This window comes from Lipotes vexillifer, unplaced genomic scaffold (assembly GCF_000442215.2).
Source record: "Lipotes vexillifer unplaced genomic scaffold, Lipotes_vexillifer_v1.1 scaffold614, whole genome shotgun sequence".
NCBI lineage: Eukaryota > Metazoa > Chordata > Mammalia > Artiodactyla > Lipotidae > Lipotes > Lipotes vexillifer.
In genome coordinates this window covers 1,236,021-1,252,989 of record NW_006787203.1, presented here as the reverse complement: position 1 = coordinate 1,252,989, position 16,969 = coordinate 1,236,021, and the positions used below count along the sequence as shown (strand labels likewise).

The following is a 16,969-nucleotide window of genomic DNA, read 5'->3' as shown; positions in this document are numbered from 1 at the left end:
ATATTCAAAATATAATGGAAAATAGAAAAAACAGACAGCAAAACACATACTCAGTACTATGGTAATTTGGAGGACAAAATGTGAGCCTAGAACTATTAAGATTAGATGAATTATTTGTTCATATTCCTTTCCTTTGACCTGCATATCTTCATGTTCTCTTGTTTTCATGATCAAAATAAATTATAGAATATTACAATCTTTATAATGACCGAAAAATTACCAAGATGTTCTTGAAAAGGAAATGTTAACATGAAGATGTGTTATTTTATTTCTCATTATAAAACTAATTCTTGGCAACACCAAAATTGGGTGCTGATTGCTCCAGATCTCTGAGTATCAGGCAGGCTTTTGTCCCTCTCAGCTACTGAGTATTTCCAACACACAGCACACTGTTACAGAGAAGCTAGAACTTCAAAATTATTTGTTAAATTAATTCCAATACTCTGTCTACACCAATAGAAGGTCAAGTCCTGACTGGTTAGCAGAAACTCACTCATGTGATATTAGAGATCCTTCCCCTTCAGGCAGAGCACAGACTCCAAATAAAATGGGGATTTTTCCATTAACTTCAATACTTATTCTTCTTACGTCTAACTTGATAGTATATAACCTTGGGAAAACTACTTAAACATTTTAATATTATTTCTCCCATTGTCAAAATGAAGACAGCATTACCTAATTTTTAGGATTACACTATTAAGTAGGTAAATGTGAATATAACATTCAGTTAGTTATATGAACTGCAGGTTATATTAACATTTACCTACTTAACATAGTAATCCTAAAACTTCATCTGAATATATGATGAAACAAATTGAGTTCAACCATATTGTACACTTTTGTAACTCACTGACTTTTTTTTATATGACTGCATGCCTTAAATTTTAAAGGAGTAATCTTGTTTTATATTTTTACCTTGAGGAATTTGAAATAACAATACCTCATTCTTTTTTTGCGGGTTATTTTGGTGAATCACTCAGTGAAATAATACAAAACTTTTTTTACACCATGTCCATTTAATTATCTTCTTGTCAGAAACTGTTAACAAGATTGTGAAATGCAATAGATTTTTAATAGCTAAATAAATTAAAATGCTGCAATCAAGGCCCTTCAATACATCTAGTTTCCACTGTAAAACAGAATTTTAATTAATATGCTATATATTTTCTCTAATTGTAGCACTGAATATGAATTTGTAATAGGGATTTTAATTTGTATCACTATCATGAGGAAATAAAGAGATATGGGTTACTGTATATTTGTTTTCTTAATAGATCTTTTAAAATAATGAAGAATATTTTATGAAATACTAATGTATAAACAGAAAATTGAGACTTCCTGTGATGAAAGAATTTATCAAGACTTTCAAATGGTGATAAATTAAGTTGAAAAAGACACAAAAGGAGCCAAAAAAACACTTTAATTTTAAATAGTGTGCATAGATATTACACACAAATAGAAACTTGTATAAGTGCATTGGGAATCATCCTTATAGTCTGAGTCATAAAGCATGTCTCAAAAAAATTTCAACAAGTTGAATTTACATAGAGTATGTTCTATGACAACAAAGGAATAAGCTGGAAATCATAACAAAAAATACCTAGAATACACTCAAATACTTGGAAAATAAATGATGTATGTGTAAATAATCCATGGTTCAAAAAAAAAAATTTCAAAGAATAGAAAGTATTTTGTACTGAGTAACAACAATATGACATATCAAAACCAGTGTAATACAGCTAACATTGATCATTTGAAAATAAATCACAAAAAGTTAAGAACAAAAACTTTTAAATGAAAGAAGAAAACAATGATAAAGAAAAGAGCAGAAATTATGAGGGGAAAAACACCAAATTAGACAAAATATCTGAAGTCAGAGTTGACTCTATGAGAAGAGCAATAAAATTGATAAAACTCAATGAACAAAAAGCAGTTGCATTTCCACAAACTAACAATGAGCAATTTAATAAGGATATTAAGAAAATAATTTCTTTTACAATAGCACCAAAAATAATAAAATACTTAGGAATAAACTTAACCAAGGAAATGAAAGACTTATACACTGAAAACTACAAAACAATGCTGAAACACTGACACAAATAAATGGAAAGATATTTTGTGTTCACGGACTGGAAGACTTAATACTGTTAAAATACCCATACTATCCAAAATAATCTACAGATTCAATGTAATACCTATCAAAACCCAATGACATTTTTTGCAGAAATAGAAATAATAAAATCTAAAATTCATCTGGAATCAAAAAGAACCCCAAGTAGCCAAAACAATCTTCAAAAAGAATAACAAAGTGGTTGTGTCACACTTCCTGATTTCAAAACATTGTACACCTAAAGTAATCAAAACAGTATGGCACTGGCATAAAAACAGACATACATATGAATGGAATAGAAAAGAGATCCTAGAAAGAAACCTGCACATATATGGTCAAATCATCTTTGCCAAGGGTGTCTAGTCTACATATAGAAAATGGATAGTCTTTTCAACAAATGGTGCTGAGAAAACTGTATATACACTTGCAAAGGAATGATTTTGAACTCTTATCTTATACCATATACAAAAATTAACTCAAAACAAATCAAAGACCTAAACATGAGACCTGAAACTATCAAACTTCTAGAAGAAAATATAGAGGAAAATCTGTGTGACACTGGATTTGTCAATAATTTCTTGTATAAAACCAAAAACACAGGCAACAAACACAAAATAGGTAAGTAGAACTACATCAAACTTAAGAACTGTACACAGCAAAGGAAACAACAGAGTAAAAAAAGAAACCTATGGAATGGAAGAAAATATTTGCAAACCACATATCTGGTAAGGGGTTTTATATCTAGAATATATAAAGAACTCCTATAACTGAACAACAACAACCAAGAAACTCAAATAACCTAAGTAAAAATTAGGTAAAGAACTTGAACACACATTACTCCAAAGAAGATATATAAATGGCCATCAAGCACATGAAAAAATGTTCAATATCACTAATTACCAGAGAAATGCAAGTCAAAATCACAATCAGATATCACCTCACACCCTTTAGGATGACCACTGTCAAAAAAAACAGAAAATAACAAGCACTGGCAATGCAGTGGAGAATTTGGAACCACTGTTGGGAGTACATAAAACGATGCAACTGCTATGGAAAACAGTATGGAGTTTCCTCAAAAAATTAAAGATAGAATTACTACATGACTCAGCAATTCCTTTTTTGAGTATATATCTAAAAGAATTGAAAACAGGATCTCAAAGAGATATTTGCATATATGTGTTCACTGCAGCCTTATTCACAATAGCCAAAAGGTGGAAGCAACCCAAGGGTCTGCTGACAGATGAATGGATAAATAAAATGTGGTATACGTGTACAATAAAGTATTATTCATCCTTAAAGGAAAAGGAGATCTGTCATATACTACAACATGGAAGAAACTTGAAGACATTATGCTAAGTTAAATACGCTAACCACAATAAAACAAATATTGCATGATTCCGTTTATACTGAGGTATGTGAAATGGTCAAACTCTTAGAAATGGATAGTAGAATGGTATTTGCCAGGAGCTATGGGGGAAGGGAGAAAAGACAAGTTGCTGTTCAAAAGATAAAAAGTTTCAGTTTCTCAAGATGAAAAATTTATAGAAATCTGTTGCACAACAACGTACATATATTAGTTAACACTACTGTTCACTTAATATGGCTAAAATGGTAATTTTGTTATGTTTTTACCACAATAAAATTAAAAATTTATAAGATTTTACCAAAGACCGTAGACAGTAAAAGGCCAGAAAAAGAAATAAAGGATAGAATAATTGAAAATAAAGATTAGATTTTTCATTATTAGATATTAAAGATTTTTCATTATTAGATGCAGTCTTCTTTAACAAAAAATAGTCTCTTTGCTACCTAGAAACAATCCTAAGAAAGTTGGACAAGAACTTCCTGCCTAAAAGTGATGAAATTTTGCATAATATACTAAAACACATTATAATAACTGAAGAGGGAGTCTGTGTGAAGATAAGAAACTGTAATAAATATGTTAGTTCAACCCAAATTGACCTACACTTTTAATGCAATTCCAATAAAAAATTCCAATACAATTCTTTAGTTATTTGAAATTATGATTTGAAAATTTATTTGGGAGACCCCATGGTCAATAATTACCAACATACTCCATTAAGAATTGTTATGAAGGTTTACTACATAGCTATAGTAATTGTATAGAACCCCTGAACTTATATGGAAACTTGATATATAACACGTTGCAGATTATAGAGAAAGGAAGAAGTTTTCAATAATTAATGCTGAGACAGCTGGCTATCTACATGGGACAATGATGATGGTACTTGAACTCTATCTCACAGCACACAGTAGAATGGAAAAGTATACAAGAAATGTGTGAAATTTTTGGAATGTTTTCATGGGCTTGGCATAGGGAAGGATTTCATAAACATACAAAAATAATTATATTAACGATGCTTAAAAATTCACCACTGTGAAATTTAAAAAAGAAATTTGTTCATTAAAGGACACCTTTTAAAAGTGAAAACAAAAATCACAAATCGGGGAAAGATACTTGCAAATTAAATATCAACAAATAATTAATAGTAAGAAAATATGAAGTTCTCCATCAAATCAATAAACAGAAGACCACCCAATAGAAAGATGGGGCAAGAGACATGAATGAGCATTTTCACAAAAAAGGAAATACAAATTGTCAGTAAGCATATACAGATATGTTCAACCTATCACTAATTAGAGAAATGTAAGTTAAAACCAAAATGAGATATAATTTTACACTGAACAGAATAGCAAAAATGTAAATATCAAAGTTGGATAATACCAAATATCAGTGGGAATAGGGAGCACAATGAAAACTTTCATACACAGTTTGTGGCCATGTAGATGTATACAGCAACTGTGTATGCAGTTGGATCTGTACTGTCAACTTAGCTAACCTGGAGTTATGTTTCCCAGCACCTCCTTGTATAGTCGTGAGTTAACGCAGCCACAAGGATCATTTGTGCAAGAGCTGGTAGGCAGATGAAAAGCAGCAGCTACAATCTTTTTATGCTTGAAAGATCAGTTCAGAATACCTACCACCAATACAGTTTACACATACTGTCACCCTCCCTTACCTGCTGGATCACCAGGGTGGTGTGGGACACCAGCTGGCCTGCAGCTTCTATGGCTCCTGTGGCTCTTGCAGAATCCTTATTGGGCCAAGTGCTTGGTTAGCCCTGTGCTGAAGGACACCATGTTCTCCTGGAAGATATTCTCATCAGGAAAAGTGAGGTCCTAGAGATAGAGAAAGAGGAGGTCTCAGTTCATCCTCTGCTCTACTTAACATCACCTTCCCTCCCTGACTGCCTGCCCTGCTGGCTTTAGACTCTGATACCAGACACAAAACAAGAGCTTTATAAAGACTGTTTAACCAGTTCCCACAAGGGCATAAGGTCAAATTCTTAAAATAAATCTCTTATTGTATATATTATATCACTTGTATGGTTCTGCTTCTTTGAGTAAACTTGATTGTTTCAGCTGATTATGAAATGGAGATAATAATACAAGTTATATCAAGAATGGCTTAATATATCACTATTAATGAAAAATACCAACTTTGTCTTTTTTTACTATTACATCTATTTAAGGACAAAAAATACACAAAATTCACCATTTATTTATAACTTATGCTTAATGTCTATGTGCTCTCTTTCTACTGAACTTTACTCAGGTCAAATTTATCATTGGCAGGAAGCATAATTCTTAGTAATGCTAGGTGCTTCCTCCCAGAAAAGTGGATGCCACCAACAGGGGTGAAGTGTCCAGGGAACCTGGGGCCAATTTAGCTGTCACCTGATAGCCATAGAGCATTTGTGCAGTTACCAAAGGATTCATCTGAGAAGCAGCATCCTAGGAAGAAATCAAAGCCAGGAAGAGAATCTAATACCCAAAGGCAATCTAAAGGAGTTAAACAGATAAGAAGAACACAAGTGAGACAAAAAGATTTAAGAGGAGGAGCAAGGAAAGAAAAAGAGAGTGTAAATTTGAAGGTGAATTCCTGGAGGAATCCTCTGAGGAAAGGGAGCCAGCTGTAGCCAGTAAGGGCAAGAGAAAAAGTTACAGCTGTGATTTTCCATTTTTCCATTTTTTTCATAAAGCGCCTCTACTCCTTACAGGTATCACAGAAGATCTGGGGGGATCCTAAGGACATGTTGACCTGAGGAAAGCATTACAAATATGATACTTGTAAACTTAAGTGATAGATCAGTTAAACAATTAATAATGACCTACATAAACCTCATATATGTGGATTTCAGTATTCTGATCAATGTATTGATTTTCCTAGTATTCTGGCATTATGCTATAGACAGACATCCATTAAAAAATAAGTGGAGGGGCTTCCCTGGTGGCGCAGTGGTTGAGAGTCCGCCTGCCGATGCAGGGGACACGGGCCCATGCCCCGGTCCGGGAAGATCCCACATGCAGCGGAGCGGCTGGGCCCGTGAGCCATGGCCGCTGAGCCTGCGCATCCGGAGCCTATGCTCCGCAACGGGAGAGGCCACAACAGTGAGAGGCCCGCGTACTGCAAAAACAAAAAAAAAAGTGTAATTCCCTGGTGGTGCAGTGGTTAAGACACGGGTTCGATACCTGGTCCGGGAAGATCCCATATGCCATGGAGCAACTAAGCCCGTGCGCCACAACTACTGAGCCTGTGCGCCACAACTACTGAAGCCCATGCTCCCTAGAGCCTACGTGCCACTACTGAGCCCATGTGCTGCAAGTATGGGAGCCTGCGCCTAGAGCTCCGCAACAAGAGAAGCCACCACAATGAGAAGCCCTCTCTCCACACCTGGAGAAAGCCCGTGCACAACAATGAAGATCCAACGCAGCCAAAAATAAAAATAAATTTTTTAATTAAAAAAATAAGTAATTACTTATAATGTTGCAAGGTATGAAAATATTGTTTCACACTGGTAAAATGAGATGTAATAATATGAATGTTTAATTCCAATAAATTTTGAAATATTTCTAAAGAAACACAAGTAAATACTATGATTCCAACTCTGACAAAAATACTATGTAGACTGTAACCAATACAAAAATGTCTTAACCCTGTATTTAGAATAAATTTTTTTTTTAATTTTCAACTTTTTCTTTCAAATTTTTGTTTCCATATTCATTGTACTTTCTGTTTTGATGCAAAAATCTGTTTCTTAAAATTGAGTGCTACAGATAATCAGAATTCTGCATTGTATTTTAAATTTAATCTAGAGCTACTTTTTTTTTTAAACAGAGAGCCTTTATTTATGTTTCTAATTTTAAGGACTCTGCACAGACCTATACTAGACTATTAGAGTTAGGATAGCAAAACAATAATTAGTGAGTTATCTCAAATTTTTGTGATTAAACAACCTTAATGGCAGGTATTAAAATGTATGTAAACAATTTTCTATAAGAATCATTCCAAAAAATGTTGTCTCTAATGATAAACTTTTACATCCTCCAGTTTATAATTCCACAGTCATTACTAAGCAAACCTCTGAATATTAAACAAAGGCCCATTGTCCATTCTGGTGAACAGACATAACCAGAAACTCAATTTTAGAATAAGATTTAAGTATAAATTTTTTTAAGTACTAAGGGGAAAGAATTTGTTGTAACTGGGAAGTAAATACCTGCTAACCTTTTTTGTGTGTCTAAACAATGATAACCTAGAACTTTGCATTTGCAAAAGTATTTGTGACTCAGCTTCTCATAATCCCAAAAGTTCTCTAATTAAAATTTGTGAGTTTGGCTTCTACTATAACTTAATCAAGATTAAATAAATGATCTATGGTTTATAATAAATTAGACCCAGTGTCTACAACCTTCTTTTCTAAATAGTTCATCAATTAGGTTTTACACTGGATTAAATTCCTGGCTTTCAGAGCAAAAATTCTCGTCTTAACCCCTGCAATTTATATAACAAAAATCAATACAAGTGCTCTTGTTAATGGTCTCAAAATGAGAAAACCAGAATATCTGGAACAGGAGACACAGAAATACCAGGTTCAAGGGTACTGATCTTTGGTTTCCAACATCTTAGGGCTTCTGAATTACAAGTGATCTCACACCACCCTCTCATAAACTGCAATATCTATTGGATTAGAACCCTGTGCACTGCAGAAATGTTTCTTTAACTCCCTAACTTTTTCACACAAGAACTGAAATACCACAAGACAGTGCAACTAATACAATTCCATAGCTATAAATATTACTATAATTCAAGTAGTATAAATGTTACAGAATTTCATAGATAGGTGAAATAAATAATCTGACCTTTTCATGAGGTAATTAAAGACCCAAAATGTAAAGTGGGCCCTAAGTCATAGACCTAAATTAAAAATTTGAACTATGGGGCTTCCCTGGTGGTGCAGTGGTTGAGAGTCTGCCTGCCAATGCAGGGGACACGGGTTCATGCCCCGGTCCGGGAAGATCCCACATGCCTCGGAGCGGCTGGGCCCGTGAGCCATGGCCGCTGAGCCTGCGCGTCCGGAGCCTGTGCTCGGCAACGGGAGAGACCACAACAGTGAGAGGCCTGCGTACCGAAAAAAAAAAAAAAAAAATTTGAACTATGACAGAGATACGTGATTCCAGGCTTAGATTATTGAGCAGTTGGTCCTATAAGCACAGAATTTTAGAGCAGGAAATCATCTAATTCAATCCCTTAATTTTATAGACGAGCAAACAAGGCTACAGGAATTCCTAGGTTTGCTTAATTAAGACTATTCACAGAGTTTGTCAAATATTCTCTGAAATCCTGAAAACATTTTCTATGCTTCCACATATAAGTAGAAAGCACTGCCTTAATCTATATTCCTTGATGAATCTTTTTTTCTGGCAGTAGTTATTACTTTTCTATACTCTGAAGCCCAGATAATAAACTCATAGCTTTGTTTCAAAACAAAGTATATTTTCAAAAGCAATTTTCTAGTATCAAAATAGTAACTCAGTCAGCCAAAACCTACTTATTGAACCAGGCACCTTGTACTTGGTGTTCTTCTAGATTCAAGGATAAGGCAAAAACTGAAAGCAGTTTTCATTCCAGAAAGGGAGACAGGTGAGCCAAAACCTAACTACCAAGCAAAGCAAGCGAAACACACACGATATTCCAAGTATTCATAAACGCTCTAAAATTCTAAACTCAAAAGTTGAGTCAGATTCCTTTCTAATCTGGATGACTTAACAACTAAAAAGCAATCACTGGGCTTCCCTGGTGGCGCAGTGGTTGGAAGTCCGCCTGCCGATACGAGGGATACGGGTTCGTGCCCCGGTCCGGGAGGATCCCACATGCTGCGGAGCGGCTGGGCCCGTGAGCCATGGCCGCTGAGCCTGCGCGTCCGGAGCCTGTGCTCTGCGGCGGGAGGGGCCGCGGCGGTGAGAGGCCCGCGTACCGCAAAAAAAAAAAAAAAAAGCAATCCCTAGTAAGTGGCCCAATAAACAGGGAGTCTTGGGAAGAATGATTTCTGTAGCACATCATTTAGACTACCAATAATTGCTAGACGGGTTGTATGGTGGTTTTTGTGGGGGTTTTTTGTAATAAACTGTTTCTTTTCCATCAATCCTTATTTCCATTTTCTGTTAAAGAGTCTACAGAAAAACAGCTTAAGACCCTCAATGGAAATTCCTACCCGTCAGAGCTGCAGACCAGGCTTCAGTAGGAAATTGCTGCACAGGCACAGAGGGGACCAGCAGGCCTTCGGGCCCGTCTGCACCCTCGGGCTGGAGAGCAGTAAACTTGAAAGCTGGAGCAGTCCGCCTAGCCTGAAATTCCTCCTTGGGCGCAGGCTTTCAGAGGCGGCCTACTCTTCCTTTTCAATCTCTTCCGGTTTTCTGCGGAAACAGAGATCAGGCTGACCGCCTGAGGGAGGTCACGTGAGACGGTGCCACGGCGCATGCGTGGAAACTCCCAGGCGAGCCTCACAACATCGGACGAACTGGGTGGGCTCCTTTTCTGTTGCACTGGTGGCAGTGACCACAGAGCACGGAAGAGAGAGTATTACACAGAATGGTGACAAGACGCCCCTGTGAGAGGCTGGTTGTCAGCTCCGGGATCAGTAACCACCAGAAGTCTCGGTTCTCGGAAAGCCGCTTGGATCTGGTTACTGAAGGTTCCGGGAGAGTAGCGGCCAGGAATGGGAGCAGATCCCGTGGCAGCGGCAAACTTCAGCCCAGCTCACTGACCAGTATTCCTGAAAGACATGGCCGTGACATCAGCTGGGTCTTCAGTGGCAACCACGGCACGAGCTGGCAGAAGTTTCTCCAGGTTCTCCTCAGATTTATTATGTAAATGCCATCACGTTTCCCTTTGTAGATGTACTGTTCCATTTGGAAGTCACGGTTGGTGCCACCTAAATCTCCACTGCAAGGGATTTAAGGACATTCTCCTCCTTCATTTGCAGGACATCACGGGCTCCAGATATTATGAAAGTTTCCCTTTAAGTTATCACAGAAACCAAGACACTGCCAAGACCCCTCTCTGGGTAGCGCAAAAAGGTGAGTCCATTTTTTTTAAGCACCAAAGAGTAACCAGCATCAGGATAGCCAATTAAATGAAAACAAAAAAAAAGTCCCTTGAATTTGAAACTTTGAAACAAAACATTCTCCCTCCCTCCCTCCCTCTCTCTCTCTCACACACTCACACACACACACACACATTAATCAGCAAATAAGAAAACAAAAGCAAATATAAGGAAAGTGAGTAACCTCATCCCACAAGAAATGCTATAAGAAATCTTGAGTTCATTGAATCAGTGACTAAGGAGACTATCTGATTCCAAAGAAAATACTTTTGAGTATTTTAGTATTATTCCTCCAAGATATTAGGTATGTAGCACCATTTTTATTTTTCCTAATTTCTAGGCACTTTTAAAAATTTAAATCTACAAATTATTTTAATTTAAAACATTCTATTTTCCTATTAAAATTAATATAGGTCTTTTTAGAAATACTTTTGCCGTGGTAAAGAAGAGATGGAAAGAAATTAATTGTACCCCCTAGAGATACCCTATAATTTTTATAATCTATAAAAAGAAATTATGCCATATAGACAGCTATAGAAATCTTCACAGCTATATATTGAATTATCAGTATTTTACAATTTTAATATTCTGGCAACAAGGCCAACTGCAAATTATATCCCGATTGTTTTAACTGGCATCATACTGTCATAAAGAGTATAAACGAAATGGAGAAATTACTTTCTAGTCAATTGTAAACAATTTTATAATTCATTATCATTCAAAACAATGAGAAAAAGACCCAGGAAACCCCAGGAAATACTAGTGAGGATGGACAGAGGGTAATGGAAGAGAAATAAACATACAAATGTTAAAGAAAAAAAATCAACTCTAAGACAAAAATAAACCAGTTATTAGGAGCAAGGTATGGTGAAATCAGTTTAACAAGAGCAATGGATAAAACTGAGGCAAGTAGTGATACAGCAGGAACATACCCAATACATCCAGTAATCAAGACGACACTGAAATGAGGCAACAGTGCCTTGGCAGAAAGGCTTACCTTTAAAGGGCACGACCAGCTCAGAATCACGTTTGAAGTAGAGGAACTAACACACTGGTGGGATATCGTGGGTTAAATCCTATCTCCCTATATTCTGTAGAGCTATCTATTTAAAACTGGGCATGACATAAACAATTTGAGAAAACAATAATTACAAAATAAAAAATATATATGAAAAACAAAGTGTAATAACTGCTTACGGTTTACTGGTATCTTAGGGAATTTAGACAAGCACAGATAAAAATGCTTCAATTCTAAATTTGCAAATGTGCTGATGATTATTTCATTGAATTTAATTAATGCATTGTCATTAAACCAAAAGCAAATCTAAGTGTATTATTTATGATTCTACCTCCTTGAGAACTGGGATAAAGTTCATATTTAAATCTCATGCACTATATCAGCCCTTGGCTACAAAGTTAACCCCCAGATCACCTACTATTTGCATCACAATTTGTGCATTTACTCTTTCTTCCATATGCTTTAACATTTGTGAAAAAATGTTAATTTTTTAAAAAAGAAATCAGTTCCCACTGTTGATGACTGAAACAAGGGAAAAGTTAAGGCATCTAAGAAAGTGATAATCTTTAGGCAGAGAACATTTTTTTGGTTAAAATAAAACAATGAAATTTTAAATTCTGCAGAGACTCCAGTTAATATCCTAAATGGACTTGTCATTCTTTCTGATCTGTACAGAGACAAATAAGAAATTTTGTGAAATATCAAACACTTGTGTCAATACTTTTTGGTAAGAACTATGTTATACATGGTATCTTTTGTTTTTTAACATCTTTATTGGAGTATATTTGCTTTACAATATTGTGTTAGTTTCTGCTGTATAACAAAGTGAGTCAACTATATGTACACATATATCCCCAAATCCCCTCCCTCTTACATCCCCCTCCCACCCTCTCTATCTCACCCCTCTAGGTGGTCACAAACCACTGAGCTGATCTCCCTTTGCTATGTGGCTGCTTCCCACTAGCTATCTATTTTACATCTGGTAGTGTATATATGTCCATGCCACTCTCTCACTTCTTCCCAGCTTACCCTTCCCCCTCCCCGTGTCCTCAAGTCCATTCTCTATGTCTGCATCTTTATTCCTGCCCTGCCACTAGGTTCTTCAAAACAATTTTTTCTTTTTTTTTTGTAGATTCCATATATATGTGTTAGCATACAGTATTTGTTTTTCTCTTCCTGACTTACTTCACTCTGTATGACTGACTCTGGGTCCATCCACCTCACTACCAATAACTCAATTTCGTTTCTTTTTATGGCTGAGTAATATTCCACTGTATATACGTACCACATCTTCTTTATCCATTCATCTGTCGATGGACACTTAGATTGCTTCCATGTCCTGGCTATTGTAAATAGTGCTGCAATGAACATTGTGGTACATGACTCTTTTTGAATTATGGTTTTCTCAGGGTATATGCCCAGTAGTGGGATTGCTGGGTCATATGGTAATTCTATTTTTAGTTTTTTAACGAACTGCCATACTGTTCTCTATAGAAGCTGAATCAATTTACATTCCCACCAACAGTGCAAGAGGGTTCCCTTTTCTCCACACCCTCTCTAGCATTTATTTTTTGTAGACTTTTTGATGATGGCCATTCTGACCAGTGTGAGGTGATACCTCATTGTAGTTTTGATTTGCATTTCTCTAATGATTAGTGATGTGGAGCATTCTTTCATGTGTTTGTTGGCAATCTGTATATCTTCTTTGGTGAAATGTCTATTTAGGCCTTCTGCCCATTTTTGGATTGGGTTGTTTGTTGTTTTGATATTGAGCTGCATGAGCTGCTTGTATATTTTGGAGATTAAGCCATTGTCAGTTTCTTCATTTGCAAATATTTTCTATCATTCTGAGGGTTGTCTTTTCATCTTGTTTATGGTTTCCTTTGCTGTGCAAAAGCTTTGAAGTTTCATTAGGTCCCATTTGTTTATTTTTGTTTTTATTTCCATTTCTCTAGGAGGTGGGTCAAAAGGGATCTTGCTGCGATTGATGTCAGACAGTGTTCTGCCTATGTTTTCCACTAAGAGTTTTATAGTGTCCACTCTTACATTTAGCTCTCTAATCCATTTTGAGTTTATTTTTGTGTATGGTGTTAGGGAGTGTTCTACTTTCATTCTTTTACATGTAGTTGTCCAGTTTTCCCAGCACCACTTATTGAGAGGCTGTCTTTTCTCCAATGTATGTTCTTGCCTCCTTTATCAAAGATAAGGTGACCATATGTGAGTGAGTTTATCTCTGGGCTTTCTATCCTGTTCCATTGATCTATATTTCTGTTTTTGTGCCCGTACCATACTGTCTTGATTACTGTAGCCTTGTAGTATAGTATGAAGTCAGGGAGCCTGATTCCTCCAGCTCCATTTTTCGTTCTCAAGATTGCTTTAGCTATTTCGGGTCTTTTATGTTTCCATACAAATTGTGAAATTTTTTGTTCTAGTTCTGTAAAAATGCCATTAGTAGTTTGATAGGGATTGCATTGACTCTGTAGATTGCTTTGGGTAGTATAGTCATTTTCACAATGTTGATTCCTCCAATCCAAGAACATGCTATACCTCTCCATCTGTTTGTATCATCTTTTATTTCTTTCATCTGTGTCCTACAGTTGTCTGCATACAGGCCTTTTGTCTCCTTAAGTAGTTTTATTCCTAGGTATTTTATTCTCTTTGTTTCAGTGGTAAATGGGAGTGTTGCCTCAATTTCTCTTTCAGATTTTTCATCATTAGTGTATAGGAATGTAAGAGACTTCTGTGCATTAATTTTGTATCCTGCTACTTCACCAGATTCATTGATTAGCTCTAGTAGTTTTCTGGTGGCATCTTTAGGACTCTCTTGTATAGTATCATGTCATCTGCAAACAGTGACAGTTTTTCTTCTTCTTTTCTGTTTTGGATTCCTTTTATTTCTCTTTCTTCTCTGATTGCTGTCACTAAAACTTCCGAAACTATGTTGAATAATAGTGGTGAGAGTGGGCAACCTTGCCTTGTTCCTGATCTTAGTGGAAAAGGTTTCAGTTTTTCACAATTGAGAACAATGTTGGCTGTCGGTTTGTCATATATGACCTTTATTATGTTGAGGTAAGTTCCCTCTATGCCTGCTTTCTGGAGGGTTTTTATCATAAACGGGTGTTGAATTTTGTCAGAGCTTTTTCAGCATCTATTGAGATTATCATATGGTTTTTCTCCTTCAATTTGTTAATATGGTGTATCACATTGATTGATTTGCGTATATTGAAGAATCCTTGCATTCCTTGGGTAGACCCCACTTGATCATGGTGTATGATCCTTTTAATGTGCTGTTGGATTCTGTTTGCTAGTATTTTGTTGAGGATTTTTGCATCTATGTTCATCACTGATATTGGCCTGTAGTTTTCTTTATTGTGACATGTTTGTCTGGTTTTGGTATCAGGGTGATTGTGGCCTCGTAGAATGAGTTTGGGAGTGTTTCTCCCTCTGCTATATTTTATAAGAGTTTGAGAAGGAAGGATAGGTGTTAGCTCTTCTCTGTATGTTTGATAGAATTCACCTGTGAAGCCATCAGGTCCTGAGCTTTTGTTTGTTGGAAGACTTTTAATCACAGTTTCAATTTCAGTGCTTGTGATTGGTCTGCTTATATTTCCTATTTCTTCCTGGTTCAATCTGGGAAGTTTGTGCTTTTCTAAGAATTTGTTCATTTCTTCCAGGTTGTCCATTTTACTGGCATATAGTTGCTTGTAGTAATCTCTCATGATCCTTTGTATTTCTGCAGTGTCACTTATACATGGTGTCTTGCGGATATGTCTTAAATCAACTGTATCAACCCTATTATGCCAGTATTAGTTGTTGAGATTAAAGAATGTGCCTATATATTCAACTGAGATTATTCAGGCAAGACCTCCTATTTTCAGGATAGTAGTCTATATGCTCATCAAGACTGTGTAAAATTGTTTCTGAGAATCTTGTGTTCTGATTCGTGCTCTCATGCCCCAAATTTGAGAACAAAATTCAGGTATATGATTTGCTGACTACCTTGAGAATTACATTTTGATGGCACAAGTGTGATATTCAATTCCATTTCTTTTCTAGAGTGTTTGCACAATAAAGGTGTCCTAGTGTTTCATTAACTCTCATAGGTGCCATTTCCATCACCACATTTTGATTCTAAGATCTGAGTTACTGAAGTAGTGTTTGCCCCCACTTCTTCCACATGGTTTCCTATCTAATATGAATGATAACTGAAGTAGCTATGTCTACAACTTATCATTGATTTTTTTTCCCCAATCGATGAGCTTTGAGTTTTTCAAAAACGTTGTTTTCTGACTCCAAACTCAATGCTGCCTACGTAAAACTTAATTCACAGTACATCAGAAGAATGTTTCTTTTTTTATATCTGCAATTTTGTTTGCTTTACTTTGAAATAGCATAGTGTGGGCTTCCCTGGTGGCGCAGTGGTTGAGAATCCGCCTGCCGATGCAGGGGACACGGGTTCGTGCCCCGGTCCAGGAAGATCCCACATGCCGTGGAGCGGCTGGGCCCGTGAGCCATGACCGCTGAGCCTGTGCGTCCAGAGCCTGTGCTCTGCAACGGGAGAGGCCACAACAGTGAGAGGCCCGCATACCGCAAAAAAATAAATAAATAAAAATAAAATAAAATAGCATAGTGTTTTATATGATTGCTATTTTCAATTTAATGAAAGAATAAGAAGTCATTAAAGGCTGAGTGTATTAAAATCTTCATGCACCATACATTTAAATTATTTCTGGATTAGAAAAAGAATGTTTAATAGTTTATCTGCTAATGTGAAGAAAGCAGAGGGAAGTTATATAATATTTATTTTCCATCTATTCTGTGGCATTGATCTAGGTGCTTCAGACGAATTACTTTTTTAACCCCCTCAATAAAGCTATAAGTTGGCATTATTTTCTTCATCTGCCAAAGGTGACAAGGCTAAGTAGCTAGTATATGGAAAATTTCAAATTCAAAACAGAATTTGAATTGATTTTTCCCTGGCCCCAAAGCCTGTAATTTTTCTAGTATACTATAATGGTTTCCATACAACCATTTCACTTTTACTTACTATAAGGAAATTCAGTCTGCAGTACATATGAACTTACCCATCTAAACACATTGTCACATGACTTTTTAGATCTGAAATTGTGGCTTGTATGGTATTGAGAATGAAGACTTAAAAAACAACTCCCTGAATTCCTACACCCAGGATATTTAAGACTTGTAAAATGCCTATTAAGCCTGTTTCACAGGTGAAAACACTTGCATAAACCAAGCATCGGTTTACTCCAGAACTATTCCTTAACAAGGAATGCTTAAGTGAGAGTGACACTAATAATCCAACATTATTACTGCTAATATATTATTTTAGTATACTTATTATACTGATAATAT

General features: G+C 36.1%; 1 pseudogene; it reads right to left on the bottom strand.

Annotated features, from left to right (window-relative positions):
- Positions 1–9,670: 9,670 nt before the first annotated feature.
- Positions 9,671–16,694, bottom strand: LOC103068457 (40S ribosomal protein SA pseudogene; annotated as a pseudogene).
- Positions 16,695–16,969: the final 275 nt, after the last annotated feature.